Source organism: Nilaparvata lugens, chromosome 7 (genome assembly GCF_014356525.2).
Source record: "Nilaparvata lugens isolate BPH chromosome 7, ASM1435652v1, whole genome shotgun sequence".
NCBI lineage: Eukaryota > Metazoa > Arthropoda > Insecta > Hemiptera > Delphacidae > Nilaparvata > Nilaparvata lugens.
Genome location: NC_052510.1, coordinates 7,054,939 through 7,080,112, shown reverse-complemented (window position 1 = coordinate 7,080,112; position 25,174 = coordinate 7,054,939). Strand labels below are relative to the sequence as shown.

Here is a 25,174-nt window from a genome sequence, read left to right as displayed (position 1 = left end):
ATTACTATAGGTAAGGAAAGTATTGCTTTCCGAAAAAAATTAAGGTACCCCAATTTCCAAATCATTCACTATGAAGAGATAGCAGACCTCGTGTGTCTCCAGCGTTATTGTCCTGTCACCAGCTGGCTCAGACTTGAGATTGCCGTGAACACTAGCGTCAGGTGATCAATTTTCATAATGGTAAGGAAAGTAGTTGTGTGAGTGCGCCACACCAGATTTTTATATTATTTCGTCACAGACGAATAGAAAAAGACAATTAGATGGCGAATCAACCTAACATATGCAATACTTATGATTATCATTTTACTTTAATTATTATGGTGAAGATGTGACAAGCTTTATCCTTGAACAATTGAATTACTGGAATCGAGTCGATTGAATTCTCCAGAGTAAGATTTATGTCCAGAGATTTTCTCTCGTCTGCGATTTTCACTTGTCACAGTATTGAGAACACTAATCAACGCTTAAGCTACTCAATGAGTAATGTAGTAATCTACTACTTCACTGCTTGATAAAGATTTTAGAAAACTTGAATATTGTTGAGCATCTCCATTGAGGTTGAAGACTAACCTCTAATTGACAGAATTTATTATCTATCTAGTTGATTCCACCAAATAAATCCAGAGGAGGAGATAATCAATTTTCCCAATTACAACTTCTGTTGTAATACTTTGTTATTTTTATGATGATAACTGAATAGTAGGCCTACTATCATTCTAAATTCTAGATGATTTTTATCTTGTAATTGATTTTATAAAATTATGGAGCATCTCCATTAAGGTTTGAGTCTTACCTCTAATTCTTATTGATAGAATATTGATTATCTATCTAGTCCACTCCAGCGAATAAATCTAGAGGAGATGATCGATTTTCTCAATTATAACTAATGTTGTAATACTGTCTTATTTTTATGATAATAACAACTTGATAGTACACCTACTATCATCCTAAATTTTGTGATAATTTCTTTTTTTTTTTAATTCATTTTTGAAAATGCTGAGTGTTGGGAATTAGTGGTGATTTGGACTTGTTTCAGTTATGTATTTTTCTACGAGCAGTTACAGAAAAAAATGGAATACTGATTTCAAGGCTGAAATTACTTGACACTGTCGCATAACCTAAACGCAGTAAAGATGTACGGTATGGAATAGTATATTTCGCACCTAGAGCAGAAAATGAGATTTTGTTCACATAAACTCATTTTTTGAACTATTTTTCAAAATTAGTGAGAAAAACAGTTTTGGGTTTATCCTGTTGATTCTCTCCCAATCATTGATTTGATGTTGTGATTGTGGAAATAAGTAAATAAATTGTATTTTATACGCAAAAAGGATATAATTTTCAATGATTTTATCATTAATTTCAAATAATGAGATTGAATGTTTTCTTGATTGATTATTATTTCCTTTCCTGGCTCAAAATTTTGTAAAATTACTCAAAAATTTCCAATTTGTAGAGATTTGAGTGAAATATTTTTGTTGTTAATTAGTTTTAAAATATCAAAATATTCAGTTTAGTCATTAGTTTTGAAGTGTAAATTGGACTTTTTGAAGTGAAAAGTGAAATCTAACCTCCTTTTTTGAAACTTTTATATGTAAAAATTTGGGAGAAGACAGTTTTGGGCTATGCCTGTTGTCTTTTCCCAATCATATTTTAATTATGATTTGTAATTGTGAATAAAATAAAAAAAATAAAATGAATAAACATTGTTAAAAAGACAATCTGGCAACATTACGGAGTAAGATGATGATAGCGCTATCTGCTTTGTAGAATGATAGACAAGGATAGCAGCACCAATGTTAATCAAATACTGCCATTATAACGTGGACCTCACTGTACATGTAATGTTTTAAAGTTAAAAAACTATGTTTTTGGTCTCAGGGGACCTTGAAACGTATAGAAAACTTGAAATCAGGGTACCTTAATTTTTTTCGGGAAAGCAATACTTTCCTTACCTATGGTAAGTTAATAGGGCAAGGAAAGTAATAAGAGGTGTTCCATCTATTTGCGTTTTTTTCAATCAGCCAGATTGTTATCAACAAATTTCTGTAATGAGTATTGAGTGAACCGTATTTGTATACTTTATCAATAACATTGTTAGCTGAATTTTTATTAAAAAATGTCTGTCTATAAGAATTGAGAGAACCTCTAGTGAGAAACTGAATACCTTGACGCAGCGAGACGCAATCAACCGATTTTTTATCAATTCCAATTTTAATAGATAGGGAAGAAATATGAAGAGTCTGGTCGGTGACGTTGAGCTGCCTATTATTGCCCTATCATCAATCAACTTCGATGAAAAGTAGCTACACGGTACTTTGAAGAAACCTGTAGTGCAATTCACATCATACTGTCAGCATCAGATGAATGAAAAGCATTGATGTTATTTACGAGGAACGCTGACTATCAATAATTTGATGACGTCACCGCCAATTCTCACACTGATCAATGCTCATCTTCACTTTTTGCGGTGAAGTTAGACTCATTTTAATCTGTCAGTACAGCTTATAGAATGAAATCTACGTTTCCCATTCAACCGATGCTGTCAGGGAACTTTACTGTAGGAGGAGGGTTATTTTTTTTGGGGGGGGGGGGGTGGGGAGGTTTTGAAGGGGAGGGGGAGAAATTTCAATTACTGGTTGGTTGAAAATTCAGAGCCCATTTTTCGTATTTTTCATCGTCGTTTTCACCTACCTACAATGCGGAAAATCAATATTTTGACGTGAGCTTTACTCGTCAATGTGAAAATCCACTTCAAGAGAAGAAGAAGAAGAAGAAGAAGAAGTAGGAGAAGATGTAGGACGGGGAAGAGAAGTAGGAGGAGGAGAAGAAGAAGACAAAGAAGAGGAAGAAGAAGAAGTAGGAGAAGGTGGAGAAGAGTAAGAAGAAGAAGAAGAAGAAGAAGAAGAAAGAAGAAGAAGAAGAAGAAGTATAAACTGGCAGTATTGGTTAAATGGGAAGCGTTTATGTTATCTATATAAGGAAGGCTGACAGTGCAAAGGGAATTCAATGACATCTAATTTATTCCATCGCTCTTCTAGTGTGGTCTTCATGTTTGATCAGAGCTGCGCAGTTTTTTTCCGGGGAAATTCATGGGCCAATTTAGACATTATTTTCTGTTTGAGATCTTTCGTGGTTCTTCTTTTTGTTTGTCTTGTTCTCAATCAATGTGAACAATAATTAATGAGAGGAATTAATTATTGTCACTGTTCCGTTATTTTGTCGCTTTTTTGGTGTTATTCTCCAAAATGTTTTGTTCCCACCAGTGTAAAAAATTAGTAATGAACCAGTCATTCATGGAATTTTTATGTGGAAAATTAGTAAAGAAACAGTCATTCAATGAATTTTTATGTGAAATTCTTTAACTTGAGGTTGAATATTCATAACCTGATCTTCATTAATCATGAGGTCGTAGTTTTGAAGGATTGAGGGCCAAATAACCATTCACATTCAATTCTTATCTAGGTTTACATTTAGCTTAATATGTTTGCTACACTCTTGCACCCGGTTGCACAAATGTCTGTTAACTTTCAATCTCCGTTAAAAACCACGAGAGTTTATCAGAGAAGCTTTCTTGTCAGAAAACCTTCTCTGATTGGTTCTAATGAATTTAATCATGATTGGTACTTGACAGGCTTTCATGCAACCGGCCCCTAGTTTACCGGTTGAAACTAACAGCTGATAATCTCCATTTAAACTGAGGATGCGTCCGTCGTCTCTAAGACTCTGAAGTCAAACGATAATTGATTTGTTGACCATTATAAACTTCCAATAGTTACAGGCTTAGAGAGGCTCTTACAGCTTTTGGGATTGTAGGCTAGATAAAAGCAGTTATAAGAATATGTATATGAATATGACGAGATTTATTATTCAAATGATTATCTATTGAAGTGGCAAGATACATTTATATATTGATAGATAGGCTACAAGATGAAATTTCATTAAATGTATAGTCCTATGTGGAAAATGATGGTGGTGTTGAGTTTTTTTGCAAATGAGGATAAGATGTAGAAAAAGATGAACAGGAAGAATAAGATAGAGAAGAAGGAGAAGTAGTTAAAGAGAAGAAGGAGAAGAAGAAGAAGAGAAGAAGAAGAAGATGATGATGAAAGATGATGATGATGATGTGATGATGAGGAAGAATATAATAATAGTAATAATAATAATAAGAATAAGAAGAAGAAGAAAATGATGATGATGATGATGATGATGAAGAAGAAGAAGAAGAAGAAGAAGAAGAAGAAGAAAGAAGAGAAGAAGAAGAAGAAGAAGAAGAAGAAGATGATGATGATGATGATGATGTGATGATGATGATGTGATGATGAGGAAGAAGGATATAAGAAGGACAAGAAGAGAAGAAGAATAGAAGAAGAAGAAGAAGAAGAAGAAGAAGAGAAGATGATGATGATGATGATGATGATGATGATGATGATGATGATGATGATGATGATGATGAGGAAGAAGAATATAAGAAGGAGGAGAGAAGAAGAAGAAGAAGAAGAAGAAGAAGAAGAAGAAGAAGATGATGATAATGATGATGATGATGATGATGATGATGATGATGATGATGATGATGATGATGATGATGAGGAAGAACAATATAAGAAGGAGAAGAAGAAGAAGAAGAAGATGATGATGATGATGATGATGATGATGATGATGATGATGATGATGATGATGATGATGATGAAGAAGAATATAAAAAGGAGAAGAAGAAGAAGAAGAAGAAGAAGAAGATAATGATGATGAGAAAGAATAGAAGGAGGAGGAGAAGAAGAAGAAGAAGAAGAAGAAGAAGAAGAAAATGGTGATGAAGAAGAAGAAAATGGTGATGAAAAAGAAGGAGAAGAAGAAGAAGAGCAGAAGAGATAGGAAAAGAAGGAGAAAGATGGAAGAAAGTAAAGAAAAGGAAATTCTAAATGGAGGTTGCTGTTGAGAAAAACGAATCTAAAAAAATAAATTAAGGTGAGCAAAGGAGGATTGTGTGAAAAGAAGGAATTAGAAAAGGAAGCTTGGTTGGGGGGGGGAGATGCACAAAATGTAATAAACGTTAAGTGAGTCGATTGTCTGGTATTGAGCGAGGAAAAACATGATCATATCGGAGGGATGCGGGTGGAAAGAAGTGAAGCACAAAAGAAAATAAAAAGCCGGAAGGAACAGCTTTTAGTAGCTGACGAGCAGTCAGATTCACTCTAAACTGCCAGTAATGGGTAAATGGGAAGAGTTCGTGTTGTTTCCATAAGGAGCACTGGCACTTCTAAGTAAATCTCACTATAGTAAAAGGCGACTGAATAGCTCGCTGTCTTTATTAGAGTGTGAAAGAGAGAGACAGAGTGAGCGAAAATGAGAGAATTAGACGGAGTGAGAGTGAGAGAGAGATAGGGTATCTTAATTTTTCACTTTGAAAAACATTGCAATTGTTGAACGAAAGCGATATTGATTGAGTACTTTATTTATGTAGATTACAATATATACTGGCTTATACACTTATATACAATAGCTTACAATACAGCAAAATTATAGATGAATTTACATAATATAGACTAAGAATAGTATATTCGCACCTAGAGCAGAAAATGAGATTTTTCCAGCTCGAAATCGGTTTTCAAGTCCGAGGCCGTAGGCCGAGGACTAGAAAAGATTGAGAGCTGGAAAAACATTTTTGCCCGTGGTGCGAACGATATTTTTCACCACACTACAGGTATTGCTGACAAAATAAATGAAGAATACTCGTTAAGCTATCGTACCTATCTCTTGATTTTAGTGGTAGAAGATTTGCAGTCAGGATTTCAGATTCTTTTAAAATTTCACTTGGAATACCACAGTCATCTTCAAGCATTTTTGAAAATTCGGAATGCACTAATCAACAATAAATAATTGAATAAAACTGGTTGCGAAGCGAATTAGTTTGATTCGAAACTGGAACTGAAATCATGGCGACTTCAGTTGATGATGAAAGTGGACACTCGCCCGATCTAGCGGATGACTTATTAACTACTTCCATGAGCGGCTGGAAAGAGACAACTTTCTGGCCTAGACCGGAAAAGAAACCCTTTTCTGACGTCGTCTGCAAACAAGGTCTTTCATATCTACGTAGGGACTGGAAAACAGCTGCTTTCTGTGCAGTGTGGCGAAAAATAATTATTGAACTGTATATGATATGAAAAAGCAATTTGTAATATGATAACTATAGATAATAATAATTATATTGTTATGCATCTACATAAATTGGCGGAGCTTTGGACATATCAATGTCCATTCTTCGGAAAGAATATTAAAAATATCCTCCCCACTAACTCTCTACCAAATATCGAGAAAAAGAATACAAAATACCGAGAAAGAGACCGGTTGCATAAAAGCTGGTTAAATTTCAATCGTGATTAATTTCACGTGAACCAGAGTAGGATATTTCGAAAAGAAGACTTCTCTGATTGGTTCTCGTGAAATTAATCACGATTAAAATTTAACCAGCATTTGTGCAACCGGCACATTGAGTGAGAGAGAGAGGGAGCGATAGATGATGATGGTGAGAAAAGTGTGTGTTTGAAAAATGAGAGAAAATGGGTTGAAAGAGAGAGAAGTAGGAAGAAGGAACGGGAAGAGTTTCGGAAGAATTATTCCTTAAATAGTTATTTGTGCAACTAGTGCGCAAAGTGACAGTTTGCTGCACCGAAAGAAACGTTTACGCCCGAGCCGTAGGCGAGGGCGGAATGGTTTCTTGAGTGCAGCAGAGGAACTTTGCGCACGTATTTCACATTAAGTTTTTCCTACAGTTACCATTGAATATGAAAAGTGGGTAATTATGGGTAAAATTGCCTGAAATGCATCAAATGTTTTTCTGTGTAATTTTATTATTGATAAAAACCTTAATCCTAAAATCCTAAAGTCCTCGTTGTCCTTGGTTATAATATATAATGAATAATAATTAGCGCGTTGTGCTTGGTTGCACCTCTGCTCACTATAGCAGCACAGCAGTCACTGTTACCAACTTCATTTGATTTTGCTGCACTGTTGCTCCATATAACCTACTAAGTATTTTGCGTTGCCATGTTGCAAATCTGGAGTGCAGAAAAATTTTTCCCGCACTAGAGCGGAAAAGTGATTCTTTGCGTTCTGTAATCAGTGCAGCAATGGCCACTTTTCAACGTAACTGTAGGAAAAAAGAATTACAATAACTGTTTTTATTATGAAATCAGGAAGAAGAACGGGGAAAATGCAGACAGAAATTTTAAGATAATGAAGTAATGGAGAAAATGCGAAATACCAGCTTCGTGAGAAGAAGAAGAAGAAGAAGAAGAAGAAGAAGAAGAAGAAAAATAGGAAGAAGAGGTTGAAGAAGAAAGGAATTACCAATACTTATTTACAAAATATTGTTTGAATATTCAAATTCTATGAAAGAGGGAGATGATGAAAATGTATTTTTGAAAGAACACTGTTTGATTGATAAAATTATGGGAAGGAGTGTTCAGCTGGTCTAATCAGAGAAAACTTATACATATAATCATAATACAAGTATATAAGATTGTTTTATCCCATGTTCTGATTATAGGGAGGAGAGATGTCGAGAATGTAAGACAGAGATTGAAAGATGGTGGATATAATACAGTAATAATGATGGATAATGAAGAAGCAGCTTAATGAGAAACCTCATAATGTGTGTAGAAACGGCTTAATGAAGCAGCTTAAAGTCTGTAGAAACGCACTGATTAGGAATGGGGATTGAATAAAGTGAGAGGTAGACAGTCCATCTCTCTATTTAATTCAGGTGAAACTATAGGTGTTTGTATTAATCTTGTTGAACATCTATATTATATAAATCTTCATATATAATGCTCAGATTTCGTTGTATAAGGTTACAATGATTGATAACCACAATCTTGGAAACTGACTCCACTCAGCTTATTGCGTAAAACCGTGAAGAATTATTGATTTCTACTGTGCAGAATAAAGTATTAAATTTGATAAATGAAATTCACTACTCTTGTTTCTATTGAGAAGAAGCAATATATGAGATTGCTTAGGATAGAGTGTGAAAGAAAGTTGAATGGTGTGAGATGAAAATGAAGGAAGAAAAAAATAAAGAGGATGGAGTTAGGGGAGGGGCAGGGGATCGAGGTTGAGAGGGAAGAGAAGTGAATAAAAGAGTGATAGTGATTGATTGACTTCTCTCGCTTTGGGTTGGTTCGTTTCTGAAACATGTAGAAAGAAATAGATACAGACTGAGATTCATCACGTGTCTATCTTCTTTCACCGATCAATACAGTCCACTTCGTTTCTAATCTTCTAAATTCATTTATTAGAATATTATGTTGTGTATAATAATTGACCGAGCGAAGTGAGGTCTAAGATTCAAGTTGACGGTTTGGCATTTCTCTTGCCTCAGTGCATTGAAACTTAAGTTCGGCTCGAATAAATTATGTGGAACTGACATTATCGTTTCTATTTCACCTTAATCTCAATTTATTCAATTTTACTTGTTTGGTCTCCTGCTGAGAGGTTATTGACCGAGCGAAGTGAGGTCTCAGATTCAAGTCGACGGTTTGGCTTTTCTCTCAATGTTTAAATGTTTATATGTTGCGCATTTACGGCGAAACGCGGTAATAGATTTTCATGAAATTTGACGGGTATGTTCCTTTTTTAATTGCGCGTCGACGTATATACAAGGTTTTTGGAAATTTTGCATTTCAAGGATAATATAAAAGGAAAAAGGAGCCTCCTTCATACGCCAATATTGTAGTAAAAATCAGACTATAGAATTATTCATCATAAATCAGCTGACGAGTGATTTCACAGATGTGTGGAGAAGCCAGTCTATTGCTGTATACAGTCTATAAAGTCTATAGTTTCAATCAGGTACTTGTGGATGAGAATACTGCGTGATGTCTACTGTTCACAGAACTACTAGTATCCTATAATCCACATGGAGAACATTTGTATTAACAATAACTGACATAATCTGAAGATGGCTCTCTAGCTTAAAGATCTTGTAATTCAGGAATAAGCTAAATTTGAACTGAAAGTGGCCCTTTGTGGCATTGAAACTTTCATTCTCATTACCAAAATTTGTGTTCCAAATCTATATGCATCATCCAAGTCTTCTTCAAAAATTTCCTAAATTCATAATTTACCGAGAATCTTAGAAACAACATTCAATTCCTTGCTCTCACCAATCTAGTTTAAGATAACAATCTAATTCTGATCTAATTAGAATTTGGGACTGCTTGTTAAGTTCGGGATGCTCGTTTAGGACTAATTATCCCAGGGATTTCTGTGGTGATAGAGTTGATACCCTGCTAATTCAATAGCCAGCTTTATCAGTTCTTGACTATAATTTCCAAGTTCTACGATTTAACTCTCTTATTATTAATTATTGTAGGATTAATATCCACTGGCTCCCACTGATTCATATGTACAAGATCCATGTAATCAATATAAATTAAATCTAAGTAATTTATATGAATCAGATCCTACCTAACTGAATCTGATAAGTTCATTCAAACTTCAAACTCTCTGTAGTCTCTTGATCCTGCACTCTAGAGAGAATAATAAGTTATTGAAACTCCTCTTAGCGTCTGTATTTTGCTTACCAACTTAGTTCTGTCCAGTGACTGTGCTATGGTGAGTTTCATTTTAAACTGACAGTATCCCTTGTGAATAACATCAATGCCTCCTATTTAGCCAATGCTGACAGCCTGTATTCACTGAAACAGAAGTTGACATTGCTACATTCAAAGACCTTATACGAAAAGTTTGTCTTCAAGTCCAGTGAATATTGAACTAAATCCCTCCCTCATACCTCTACGGCCTCTTGGGATTTCAACTTCAAACAAAACTTTATTCAAATACAGTTTGGGAACCTCTGGAGGTGTACGGTAGTGGTGTGAATAAGCAGCATTGAACTGATAGAGTTTATGAATATTATTTACTGTTCTGTCAAACAGTTTATGTATCTTTAACCTGACTCTAGTGAGGTCCATGTTATAATGGCAGTAGAGAAAGATAGAAGATCAACGTTGCCGATCCTCTTTCTTGTCAATGCCTTCTATAGACGGTAGCTGATACAGGTTTATTGATGTAATATTAACTGTTCATTCTCATTTTAAATAATCTATTATATTAAGCAAGAAATTCTATTTTTCAATAATTTAATAATGAATTTTAATGATTAAGATGAAATACTGTATTTGTTAATTCATTATTCTACATTGTTGAAAGACGATCTGGCTACAGAGCAAAGGGAGAAAGAGATAGCACTATCTGCTTTGTTGCTTGATAGACAAGGATAGCAATACCTTAGAGAAAAATAGCGTCAGTAGATATCCCATGGTATAGGACAACTCAAGCCGATTACTGTCGATTATTGTCGATTTTTACTGTTTTTGCCGGGTGAGAGTGTACGAACGACACAATATGAGAGTCTACCAGCGGCACACAGCTTCACGGGAAAGAACTACGTGGACTATGGGCTTGAGATAACAGTAAAAGTTGCGACATAAACGCTCTATACCATGGGATATCTACTTATGCTATTATTTCTCTATGGCAATACCTTTGCTAATCAAACACTGCAATTATAACGTGGACCTGACTATAGTTGAGTTTATTGATGACTTTAGTGAATCTTTGATAACATCTAATACCACAGACAAAGATTTTGAAACAGATTGCTAATATTCTATTAGTCTTTAACAAAATTGTATTTTGTTATCACTCTTAAACATAATGCGTTTCTAATCTATAATAATATAATGGAAAGAACTAGCTACTTATACACGTACGGGATAGGAAATTCACAAATGGCATCATCACGTCTGTACTACTGGACTGATTAACATGAAATTCTACATATAGATTCTTAATTTACCGAGGATAGTTATAGATCTATTTTAAATTCCTCAAGATTTCAGAAGGTTAAGTTTCCAGTTTGACTAGTTCTTAATTATACTCAGGCGGAGCACGGGTTACCTGCCAGTCTTGAATGTTCTAATCCTGTCAATTGAATATTAAATAGTAATTCATCTATTTATTTATTTATTCATACAGAAAATGTGTGGAAGCAACAGTTTGATGATCCATTTTGCCTCCATTTATTTTCAATTCTAAACTTATAGAAAATAAGTTTAGAATTGAAAATAAAAATCAAATATAACCAAATTACAAAACAATAAGATGTGAATAAGACATACAAAGCTTATAATTGTAAATTTTATAATACTATAATTCACTTAAATGCATTTCTATTGTGGAAATTCAACTACAATGTGAATCAGTTCAGTGTACACTCGCTGTGAGGGATATCCAATTTTGTGGGCGTGTCTTGTCTTGGCCAATGATAGAGCTGAACCGTGATAGGTTAAACAACGACCAATCGTATGGCTTCATTCTCTCTGTATATTCTCTGCTGCTCGATGTTCAAGCTTTCAGAAGAAATCTACAGCATTTAACTTTGTATTCACATTAGATTAGGTAAGCTTTTCGTTTACTAGAGAGTGATGAAAATGAAAATGAATAATGAAAATGAAAAATTTAGCCTCTCTACCACTCAACCTCGATAATGATAATTGATAATTGAAATTGAAATTCATTCACAACACTGACATATTCTACAAATATTTTTTCCTCCACCTACTGTCAAAAGTACTTACTTTACTCCCTGAAACATGATACTAAAGTGTCACTTTTCCGCTCTAGGTACTAAAAAACAGAAAAACTCCCTAGGGAGTAAAAATGACTCCATTTAAATAACATGGGAAGCATCTCTATGTTAAAAACGTACATTTGGAATAGGTCAGAAGGTCTAAGCTTAGATGAGGAAGCATATAGAGTAGTCATTAAACCAACTAAATTCAATACCTCAACCAGACATTTGATCGATATATAAAATTTATGTTTATATGCTGAAATAATTATTATTACAAACTTCATATCACTATACTAGAAAAAATGTATATATTTTTTCTTTTATTCCATGTTATTCAAAATATCAGCCAACGAATATTACTTATTAACTAATCAAATTTGAAACGGGAACTTCATCATAGCTGTAGTTTTGGCTGTCATTGTTGTTACAACTTTAGTCGACAGATAGTGCTGTCGGAGGAGAACTGTGATTACAAGCCAGCTGTTTCTGTTTACTTTTTAGATTATGCTGTAACACATTGTTTGGTCACATACGTTTTTAAAAATTATTTTATTAGCAGTTTTTATAAAAAATGTAGGTGGAGGAAAAATGTTGTGTATATCACGAGTGAAAAATGTTTTTTCTCCCTCAGGAAAATTGTTGCCCTCGGCTTCGCCTCGGGCTACAAACTTTTCCCTCAGGGAGAAAAAACAGCACTTTTCACTCTAGATACACAAATAACTATTACAATGCAATCATTGTAAAGAAACAGTATCATGATGAAAAAAAAGAAAAGAACTTCAGTAGCTTAACAGCTGTGATTGAAGTTCTACACTATTGTTATTGTACATTATAACAAGAACGAGACAGTCACTTAATTTTGGTAACTAAAATAAAAAAAAAAATGATAGTGATAATGTTGTAGCAATCGAAACTAATTCCTCAAAATCGTTTCAATGATATGTGGTTGTGGAGATTTTGACTCGTTTTATTAATATTGGTGTTTTCTTTGTTGCAGGTAAGCATTTCAATGAAATTTCCTGATTTGAGCAGATAAAGGTGATTTAATACATTTTGTAACTCTTATTTGGTAACTAATTCTTTCTTCTTGTTAGTTATGAAGAAGTACTCTTATAGTAATGAAGTAAAGTTGTGCTTTACTTAAAGTAAAGTTGTTCATTAATTAAAGTAATAGTTGTTCTTCACTTTGAGGTCAAGACTATGTTAAATAAATAAATAAATTCATTACCTCAAGAATTCAGTTTGAACATAGAGTATTGTCAATAAAAACATTAATTACATCTTGTTAGGCATAGAACAATATCAATCAATTCATTTTCAGGAAATAAATATTTCCCCACATAGACTATTGGTCCGTGTGTGGGGGATGAATTCCTATCTATAATAACTGTAAAATAAATTATTATTAAAAATCATAATTTTCAGTTTCAGTCCTTAGTTATTGTTTACTTAATTCCAGTTCAGTCTCTCACTTTTAGGAACATCACATTTTAATTTAAATCTCTAGTCAAGATCAACAGTTGGGTGTTACAAAAAAAGGCAACAACTAAAATAATATTGTAAAATTGTAATAAGTAATATTGGTTAGTTCATGTCAATCCTTCTACAAATTGTAGGAAGTGTCTTATCAATCTTACAAACAATCACTTAGGGTCGGTGATTTGGCCAAGTCCTAGACTTTAAACAGCTGGAGTAAGAAAATTGGCTTTCCGAAACGGGGCGTAGTCGCTGTCATTGTCAAAGTCACGTTTGAATTAAATTTCGAAAAAAAACTAGCAAATTAAACAGAAAATAGTGTAAAGTTAGTTCAGCTATTTTGAATTATTCAGAAATGTATAATTTCGTCAAGGAAAAGCGTTTCCAATTATAGAAATGAGAAAATAAAAACTGTGACTACGCCCCGTTTTGGAAAGCTAACTTTTCTGACTCCAGCTGTTTAAAGTCTAGAACTTAGCTAAATTCCGAGCTCGGAAACCGGCCCTTTATGTTGATTATATTTTTTCTAACTCCAGTTGAATTTTTCCACAACTTTCATGTAAGATAGATTATCAATCTATAATATAATAAAGGAAATAATTTGCTTATACGTACGGGATCGTACGAATATCGATTATTGATACATCATTCGTACGTATATCGTTCGTATATCTTCTCCTATATCTAAACATAGGAAATCCACAAATGACGTATCATCACGTCTGATCTACTGGACTGATTAACTTGAAATTGTGAATATAGATTCCTTATTTACCGAGGATGGCTATAGCCATATTTTTAATTCTTCAAGATTTAAGTAGGCCAAATTTTCAGTATGTAAAGTTTCTAATGAGACCCTTGTGGACCACGGGTTACCTACTAGTATATTTCTAAATAAAAAAAGATTACTTAGGTATCTAATCTAGTAACGTCTGGTAAAATGATCATACCAGTGTTTCGAAAACGTTATCGTTAGCTTAGAAGGCACGTTTCAAATTTGATCGCATATACTCTGCGCTATGGAAATTAAGCTTTTCTCAGCCTTCTCCGTGATGAAAGGAAAAGCAATTTTATTGTATTTCATGGTATAAAAGTGAGAGTGTACAGTGCGATCATTCGCGAATAATAGCGAACATCGTTTTACTTTTCGCCATCTAATGGAAAATCCGTTGATGTGCATCACAGAACCATTGTGCGTTTTCTTTCAAGTTGAGTACTGCCTCTGATTCCCTCTATCTGGCATTCCTCTTCAAATAATGTCTCTCTTACTCTTCTCTACCTCTCTCTCTTTATTTCCTTCTCTCTCTAATCTTGCTTTTACAATTATCCTTCTATCATCCTATTTTACTCTTTTTCATCTCAGTACTCTGTCTTGTTTTTCCAATCTTTCTCTCTCTCTGTCTTTCCACTTTTTCTCTCTCTCCCTCACTCTCTCTTTCTCTCTCACTTTCTCTTACTTTTCCTCAGTGATCTTGCTTTTACAATTTTCCTTCTGTCATCCTATTTCACTCTTTTTCATCTCAGAACTCAGCCTCTTTTTCCCAAACTCTTCTCGTAATGACGTCATCTCTCAAATCTTGCATTCTCAAAATTTCTCTCAAATCTTGCATTCTCAAAACTTTTCTTCCCTCATCCTCTAAAACACTGTTTTATATCGTTTCTCTTTTCTCCCTCATGTAAACTCCTCCTCTTTCGATATCTTCCTCTCTCTCAAATCATGCTTTCACCATCTTCCTCTTCTTCTCCTCTTTTACTCTGTTTCATATTTCTCCTCTGTCTCCCTTCTGCATATCCTTTCTCGATGTCTTCCTCTCTCTCAAATGTTGTTTTCGCAATTTCCCTTTTGTCATCCTCTTCTGGTGTATTTTATCTCTTCATCTTCCTTTTCCAGGCTCCTTTATCAATGTCTCTCTCTCTATCTATCTATCTCTCTCTCTATCCATCTACTCTCTTTTTGGTAGAGTTAGTGGGGAGGATATTTTTAATATTCTTTCCGAAGAATGGACATTGATATGTCCAAAGCTCCGCCAATTTATGTAGATGCATAACAATATAATTATCCATAGTTATTATATTACAAATTACTTTTTCATATCATATACTTTCAATAATTATTTCTCAGTCTATATTATGTAAATTAATCTATAATTTTGCTGTATTGTAAGCTATTGTATATAGTGTATAAGCCAGTATATATTGTAATCTACATTAATAAATTACTCAATCAATCAATCAATCTCTCTCTCTTTCAAATCTTTCTTTCGCAATCATACTTCGTTCATCCTGCCTAACTTAATTTTATCTCACTCCTACATCTTTCCTTTTAGTCACTCTTTTTCACTCTTCATTTTTCATTGTTATCTGTCTTCCTGTTTCTGTAACTTCCTACCTCTCTGACTTTCCTTCAGCACTTTCGCTTTACACATCCATCAAACTTCTTTCTCGTTTCATCAACAATAATAATATATCTCTCCATCTCTCGTAATATCTCTTACTAAGCAAGAGATCTCTATCTAGCCAAGGTTGTATGCTACAACTAGCATTCGATCTTATCACAATCTGTACAATGTTAATTATTATGTTTCTTTTCTTGCAATCAATTCAATTTTGTTAGTTCTTCCTTCCTTTTAACCTCGATTCTCTGTTCTCATCAAATTTCTCTACTCTTCCTTCTCTATTAGTATTCCTTTCTCTTTTGGAGCTTCTTCAGATCATCTTTTTTGTTTTTCTTTTAGGGCTACTTTTAAATATCGAGAAATAAAAATCTAAGTACACTTTCTTGAAAAAGATCAGCTCCTTTTCTCTTCAGTGACTGAAATCTGCTTTCTGAGCTTTCTTTCCCAGCCTATCCCATCTTCTTCTTCCCTCTCAATTTGAACTCTCTTGCTCCTCCGTGTACACTTAGTCCTACTGTACGCTCTTTCTTTCTTTATTCTTATAAAGTTTGTCATTTGTTTCGTGTACTTTCAATTGCTAATCATTTGTCCCTCCTCTCCTTATATTTCCTCCAAGTTCCCTCTTATATACATCAAGTTTCCCATTTTCCCCTCTCTTTCTTAAGTCATCGTCACTTCATACCAGTTTCTACATTTTTTCCTCTCCATTCTCTCCTATGTCTTCTTCCAATTTCCTCGTAGCCTCTTAACATCCTCCTCATGCAATCAAATAAGATAAAATAAATCTTCATCCACTAAATAGATCACTATACAGTATAAATACATCAGCATAGATAATTTACATTGTGAAAGCTCCTCTCAACAACACAGAATCGGTTTCCCTTATCTTCTCCCCTCTCTTCTTCACCCACCCTTCTTCCTTGCTTCACCTCTTATCATTTCCTTCCTATCTTTTCTTCCACCCTCTACCTTACCATCCTCTCCCTTTGCATCATTTTCACCCCATTCTTCTCTCTCTAACCTTATCATTTATCTCTACACACTCTGCTCCATCCTACAATAGACTGACTATCACCTGCATTTGAAGCAAGTGACGTGGAACACAATGATGCATTGGTACATTGCTGAGATTCACTTTAAACTGTCAGCATTAGTTGAATCGGAAGCTTATGGGTGTTATGTATGACGAATGCTGACAGTTTAAATTGCATTCGAATGTAGTACGTTTCACTTTAAACTGTCAGCGTTAGTTGAATGGGAAGCTTATGCGTGTTATGTATGAGGAATGCTGACAGTTTAAAAAGCATTTGAATGTAGTGCGTTTCACTTTAAACTGTCAGCATTAGTTGAATGGGAAGCTTATGCGTGTTATGTATGAGGAATGCTGACAGTTAAAAAAGCATTTGAACGTAGTGCGTTTCACTTCAATGTGTCAGCATTAGTTGAACGGGAAGCTTATGGTGTTATCTATGAGAAATACTGACCGTTTAAAAAGCATTAGAACGTAGTGCGTTTCACTTCAATCTGTCAGCATTAGTTGAATGGGAAGCGTATGGTGTTAGTTATGAGGAATACTGACAGTTAGAATAGTGTAGTGTAGGTATAGTGAGAATCGCTTCTAATTGTCAGCATTGTTTGAATAGGATGTGTTGATGTTATCTTATGAGTAATTCTGCCAGTTTAAAGTGAAACTCACTGTAGTATTATTATCTCAATAGCATTGAAGTGTGAGATTAATTCTAAACACCCAGCATGCCTTCTTGTAAATAGCATCATAGCTTCCCTTGCCACCTGTACTGACATTTTAAAGTGAATCAGTAGACGTGTGTGTTTTTGAGTGAGGTGTTTACAATCTGTTGGAATGGCGGCATCAGATGACAATGTAACGTTGTCATGGCAACCGACCCCTATCACTGTGAAAGCAGTAATCTGACCGTGATCTAATGAAATTTGACTTTCGCCCTACTGGTCTGCCCCATCCTATCTGTCAAATGCGTCGAATTTATCTCACCGATATATAAGCTGGTGATCTCCCTCACAAACTCACACACATGCTCTCCCTCATATTCTCTCCCTTTCTTTCTCTCTCTCTCTCTCTCTCTCTCTCTCTCTCTCTCTCTCTCTCTCTTTATAATAAATCCTTAGTTTAATTAATGAAATTAACGTTTTGGTAGAGAGTTAGTGGGGAGGATTTCTATATTCTTTCCGAAGATGGACATTGATATGTCCAAAGCTCCGCCAATTATGTAGATGCATAACAATATAATTATCTACAGTTATTACAGATTGCTTTTTTCATATCATATACAGTTCAATAATTATTTTCGTAGTCTATATTATGTAAATTCATCTATAGTTTTGCTGTATTGTAAGCTATTGTACATAAGTGTATAAGCCAGTATATATTGTAATCTACATGAATAAAGTACTCAATCAATCAATCTTTCTCCATTTATCTATTTCTCTTGTTTTTACTCTCCCTATTTTAGCTCACATGAATAGAGATCTCTAATCTATATCCTTCTCTCGCTCTCTCTTACTGTCCTCCTCTTTCTCACTCGCTTTCAATCTCTCTCTCACTTTCTCTTCGTCTAGCTATCTTTCCATCTATGCTCTCATCTATCTCTTTCTCCTATACACACACTCTCTCTCCAACTTTTTATCTCACTCTGTCTCTCTATCCATCCATGTACATTTCTATATCTATCCATCTCTCTCTCTCTCTCTCTATCTCTCTCTCTCTCTCTCTCCAGAGAGGACCTGGAGTCCTAACTCCGCCCTTAATAAAGGGAATAAATCTATCAAATTATTCAACATCTATTTAACTACCTGCCTCTCTTGTTGAAAGTCAACAGTTTAAATCAATAAAGAACCCAATATCTCTTTCCTCTTCTCTCTTACTCTATCAGTCTATCTGCCTTCTGTTATCTCCCTTTATCTTGGTCCTTATCAAGTTTAGGCTATCTTGCCTCACTGAACTTCAATGGATGTCTCACAATGGGCTCTCTGCACTCTGCCGATAACAATACAGGAACAATGGCGGCTCCATTGTTGTGGATAGAACTTTATGATTAATATTATTTAATATTTGTGAGTTGTGGGAAACTCCCATCCATTCATAAAACCTCAGTTAGTGGGGTATGAGTTATAGATCAATGCTCATCCAGGATTCAATCATTCATAGTTGAGAATGATAATTTATGTAACAATGATGTTACTGAGCATAATATACCTTTTTATGTGTTAGATTTCCAGTTACACTGCCAGCTGATCTGAGGGCAACACCATATTTGGCGTTTTTAAGGCGTTTGAAAACGAGTTGTGCAGGAAGCTCTCTGATTGGCTGATTATCAGCTGATCCCCGATCGTCAACCTGATCAGCCAATCCAAGAGCTGCCTGCCCTGCCGAATCGTCTGAAAACGCCTGAAAAAAACGTGTTCTCACCCCAATTCTTTTTAATCTGTAATCATTTCAACTAAAAACGCCTGAAAAAATGTGTTCTCGCCCCAATTCTTTTTAATCTGTAATCATTTCAACAAGGTTTTGTTGAGAATCTTGATACGGAAAACTTTCAATTGAAGAATGACTAATTTGATCTGACGCCTTGACCAAGTTTTCAAAATACGGTATTATACTGTATTTGTATATAGGGAAAATTAATTGCCTTTAGTGTAAAACCTAAACTTGAAACTCCCACTACAAACTCGGCCAATCAGAATCCAGGAATAGCTTCGAATTAATCGGCTTGCTATTTGAGAAAAGAGAGACTGCGAACAAAATAGCGTTCATTAAGTTTCTTTCCTATCGTGTTCTTTTTGTTATTGAACTTCCACTCTCCTCTTACTCTTCCCGTGGGATGCGCTTCACTCGCTCTCTCTCTCTCTCTCTTTTCCTCTTTCTCATTCTCTCTGTCGCACTCGGATTCTTTTGTTCTTTCCTAATTACTGTACATAGTTCTCCCTTGGAATTTGGAATCTTAGAAGGGACTGTTTCTCGTACTACAACTCCTTCCGACATTGTTTGACCCTAATTTGGTGACATTTTTCCGTTCCGTCGAGTTGTTTTATGTACTCTTTTCTCGTTCATTCCCTCTCTTTTGTAATTTTTCATGTTGTCCATTGTTTTACCCTTTCTTTCTCGATGTGAAATGTAGAGCGAATTTTATTAATTAATCTGGTAAATCGTTCACTTATATTCATTGACTTTGAAGTGGTCTTGATGTCGGTAGAATTTGAAATCTGTGAACAAATATTGTTGAAATTATCAATTTTTTTAGAAAAGGAAACAAGTGCTGATCGACTCTTGAAAACAGGATGGTATTTGAAAGCAGCTCAAAGATTTAAGTTGATCAATTTACCGAAAGTCGATGGTATTTGAAATTAAATGCATCCCAAAGATTATAGTAATGTCTATTCCACTCTCTATTTTTGTGCAAATACTTGAAATGTAATAATTATGATTGTGAATGAGAAAAAATCGAACCTTCAGCTAGTCTATTAATATCTCGAATGAAGATTATTGTAAAGAATCGTAAATAAATAGACTTAGATGTCGTCACAATCATGACTATCAAAATATAAAAATATTAAATAGAAAGAAAAATGAAAATCTCAGTTTCCTTTTTGAGATTTTTATTTTCTTTCTATTTATATTACAAGTAGCCCTATACAGAAAAGATATATATAAAAATATTGTTTGCTAAAACTGTATATCTATCTCTGGTAAATTAAAACAAAAATAGAGAGCAGCCGAATGTTCATGGCATTTAGGAAGTGCTATGATTGGTGGATGACTGATCTATCGAACGTCTGCGATTGGCCTAGACAAGCCACTCCCACAGCAGGAAGGGGAATACAAACGTCACAGCTATGGCGGTTCATACAGCTAATAAGTTATAGTAATGAAGAACAAACTTTATGTTGTGACAACTTTGAGTCTTTCAATATGAGTTATCGATGGCCACATCATTATCTCCACTATCTTTGCAAAAGACACTGTTGTTCTAAATTTTGTACAGTTGGTGATTTTGTGGTTTATTATTATTTCATAGCGAAAAATCAAGTGTGGCGCACTCACATAACTTTCCTTGCCGTTATGGAAATTGATCAACTGACGCTAGTGTTCCCGCGCATCTCAAGTCTACTATTCAAAGATTTGAGCCAGCTGGTGACAGGGAAATAAAGCTGGAGACACACATGAGGTCTGCTATCTCTTCATAGTTCATAGTGAATGATTTAATAGAATCAACAATAATTTGCAATTGAATAATCACATTTTCTCGAATTTAAAGCTTATTTTCAATTTTAGGTGAAAATGCTACTGAACATTAATTGTAGAGATTTTCATGCTCAATCTACTCCACTTGATTTTTTTCGTTTCAATTGTATCTGAAGCCTGATAATTGGGAATCTATCTGCATTGCTGGGGCGAAGCTCCTGAAATTTTTACAGATATGGGACTTGTGGCAGTTGATAGAGCTTATCGATGACTATTCTAGGTATGAATTTGATCAAAATCATTGGAGCCGTTTTCGAGAAAATTGCAAAAAACCCTGTTTTTGACAACATTTTAGCCGCCATTTTGAATTGCATCAGATCGAAATTGTTCGTGTCGGATACTTATATCGTAAGGACCTTAAGTTCCAAATTTCAAGTCATTCCGTTAATTGGGGGATGAGATATCGTGTACACAGACGCACATACACTCATACACACACACACACATACAGACCAATACCCAAAAACCACTTTTTCGGACTCAGGGGACCTTGAAACGTATAGAAATTTAGAAATTGGGGACCTTAATTTTTTTCGGAAAGCAATACTTTCCTTACCTATGGTAATAGGGCAAGGAAAGTAAAAATACATCAGAAAATCATCAATATAAAGCGGGTTCACACTGAACAAATGTTCGACATACATGTTTAGCAAACATGTTAGTTGAGGGGCTTAGGGACAAACATTTTAAATAATTTGGACAATCATTGTTTGTCAAACAAAAAATTACTGTTTTTCCAAACATTTTCAGTGTTGCTGTGATATATAAAAAACTTCAGTGCTTACAAATATTTTGTTTGATGACGCGTCCACACTGGCTAAACATTGTTAGTCAAACATAATAAAATTTGCCCAAACTGTTTCAACAAACATGTTTGTCGAACATTTGTTCAGTGTGGACCCGGCTTTAGATTGAAAGAGTCATAGTTTTCTATGGTCAAGTATAATATTCAATTAGAAATCCTAACAAAAAATTAAGGAAGCATAAGTTCTCTTTCCAATATGACGCCGTAGCCCATAGGCCTACCCTTTCAACGCCGAAACATTTTGTGAAAAATAAAAAGATATACTGAAAAGGTTACTTCGACTCTTAATTTTTATGTTGGCAAGCTATTTATTTTTTTAAATTCATTTTCCAGTGACATTATTTCCTACAAATAAATAATCATCGTATCAACTGAACTAAACCAATAAGTAGATAAAGTTTAGTTTCTCAGTTTCCCGACTGACGAATCTCTTATCTTGAATGAACTCTGGACCCTGAGATCTGAAGATTCTGTCGCTGATGCAGTCCCCGAAGACAGAGAGGGATGCGGTGTCGTGTTCTCATTGGAAGCACCAGCATCCAAGCTAACGATGTCCCCATTCGAAACCCCCTGCGGCTTTCCCAAGACCAAGACCCGAGAAAATTGTCTTTGGAAAGATATCCGGCCAAGCTTTCCAAATCTATGGGATTTGCTAGTGTGATATTGTCCGGGCTACTCAGCCACACAACTCAGCTCTTTTCATTCCTTCTTTTTTCCTTAAAAAACTTCTCTGATACTCCTTTTGAGACGATTCTCTTTAGAGTCACTGACGACAAAAAATCACTATCTTTCACTCTTAATATAATTTTCTCTCAAGAAGTAGCTGTGAGTTATTTCCAAGTACAACACTCGTCCTAATTAAACTTGTTTAGTATCGTAGGCTCATATTTGTTCTAAGAATACTTGTGTTTATTGTCTCTTTTCTGGTTAGGGCTACTTGTAATACTAGTATTTCTGTGAATAGTAGACATCACGCAGTATTCTCATCCACAAGTACCTTATTGAAACTATAGACCTTATGGGAATACAGCAATAGACTGGATTCTCCACACATCTGTGTAATCACTTGTCAGCTGATTTATGATGGATAATATTCTATAGTCTGATTTTTACTCTAATATTGGCATATGAAGGAGGCTCCTTTTTCCTTTTATATTATCCTTGAAATGCAAAATTTCAAAAAAACCTTGTATATACGTGGACGCGCAATTAAAAAAGGAACATTTTGACTTGAAAATGGCTTGAATGTTGAAACATGTTGTGATAAAATAATTCAAAAAAAGGGTACTGAGATTTGTATTTCTATTTATACTTGTGTTCAGTGTACTCGTGTTAAGTTTGTTATATTTAAGAAGCAGACTCAAGCCAAACCGCATTTGTTTTAAAGATTGTGGGAATGGAATTGTTTAATGGTATTTGTAAACTCTCAGAGCTCATGATGAATTGCGCATTCCACCCCGCACAGGCTATGCCTCAGGGTGGTTATTTATTTATTCATTTATTCATTCTTTTCATTTTGTACTCAAATTGTGGAAATATATCCTATCTTTTGGCAATTACAATATTCATGAAACTTAGGCCTGTAGCTGTCGATATCTTTCGCCCAGTCATATCCATATTATGATATGTGATTGTATTAATGAACAGATGGATTAATATTAAGAACTAGCCGACATATCGGTCTAGCCAGGGGGCGGAGCCCCTCTTCTGGGGAGCTCTTCTGGACCCCCGACTTGATCGTCCACAGATTTTGGGTGTATCTTTGGCCTTATTACAAATTCCTTCTAACACAACATTATTACACCCTAGCTGAGCTTCTGTGCTAAATTTGTGAGCTAAATTTGAACATTTTCTGTTCATTTCTTCTCGATAAAGCTGAGAAGACGCTAAAAAACGCTGGAAAAACGTAGATTTTGAGCGTATGTTTGGAAATTTTTCTAAATCCGTTCTTAGTGCTAGCTAGTGCTAGCATAGCTAGTGCTAGTGATAGCTGAAGGGCTAACTGAACATATCTTATAAATTTGAACGTTTTTGGTCCGGTAGATCTTTAGTTCTGCGAGTGAGTGAGTGAGTGAGTGAGTCAGTCAGTCAGTCAGTCAGTCAGTTAGTCATTGAGTGAGTGCCATTTCGCTTTTATATAGTATATATTATATATTATATTTTATAATATTATATAAAAGCGAAATTGCACTCACTCACTGACTGACTGACTCTCTCACTCACTCACTCACTATGCTTTATTCATTGTCACTTGATTTCAAGGATTTTCATGAATACAAATGAAATTTAAAAGATCCATTCATCCACAAACTGAACAAAAATAAAAAATCAATATTTTATAAAAACAAAAAATATGATAATGATTAATTGAGTCAATCATTATCATATTTTTTGTTTTTATAAGATATTGATTTTTTATTATTGGTCAGTTTGTGGATGAATGAATCTTTACAATTTCATTTGTATTCATGAAAATCCTTGAAATCAAGTGACAATGAATAAAGCATAGTGAGTGAGTGAGTGAGAGAGTCAGTCAGTCAGTGAGTGAGTGCCATTTCCCTTTTATATAATATTATAAAATATAATATAATATTATAGGCTGAGGGAAACATTTTTTGTAAATTTGTCATCCAGTAAAGTTTGCCACGTATTCATTTATTTGCTTTTAGAATCAAGTTTGTTTTTCGGCAATTCTTCAAAATTATATTTTTAATATCATATGTGAATATTCCCTATTTCCTATATTAGCTATAATAATGTGAAGTATTTCTTCTATATTCAGTTTTGAAGTATCTGAATTTGAAAATCTACTTTGTGAAAATACTTGAGGACTGAAAATTTTGTGAATTGAAGAACTACAAGACTTAATCTATCGGATTCGGATATGTGTATCTAAATTTGGGAGAAGAATAGCACAAGGTTACCTTATTTTTCCACTCCCTATCATTTTGATAATGTACTTATCGTATAAATGAATAGTGAAAGAATCTTTTCATAGTAAATTATCTGGAGTTCGTCAAATTTCAGACTGTTGACCAATCAGTTTTTAAATATCAAAATTCAAAATTTTAAGTTCAGTCATTAGTTTTGAAGTGGAACTTGGACTTTTTGGAGTGAAAGTGAAATCTAACCTCATTCTTATTTGAAACTTCTATTAGTAAAAATTTGGGAGAAGTTAGTATTGGGCTATGCCTGTTGTCTTCTCCCAATCATATTATATTTATTATAATTATGATCTGTAATTGCCAATGAAATAAAATAAATAAATAAATAAATAGTAGATAGGGGCGTTAATGAATTTATCTTCCGTCACGTGCTGCAGAATCTAACGGCATTTAACGGCAGAATTTAGAGCACTATGAATCTCAAACTGTTGACCAATAAAGAGACATTAGGCGGAGTCGAAAAAAATCCCTGAGTTTTAATTATATCTTCATATTTTTTTAGCAAACTATTCATTGAGAAAAAATGTTCCTGTGAACTAACAGAAATGAATTGACCATATGATTTGACTTGGAAAATTTTGATACAGTTATCACGATATCAGGTTAAAATAAAAACAAAAAAGGCAAGCGTGT

General features: G+C 34.4%; 1 protein-coding gene across 2 annotated transcripts in view; it reads left to right on the top strand.

Moving 5' to 3' along the window:
• LOC111048142 (ribosomal protein S6 kinase 2 beta) overlaps positions 1-25,174 on the top strand; it is a 114,703-nt gene that overhangs the window by 448 nt on the left and 89,081 nt on the right. The gene's annotated exons all lie outside the window — the stretch shown is intronic.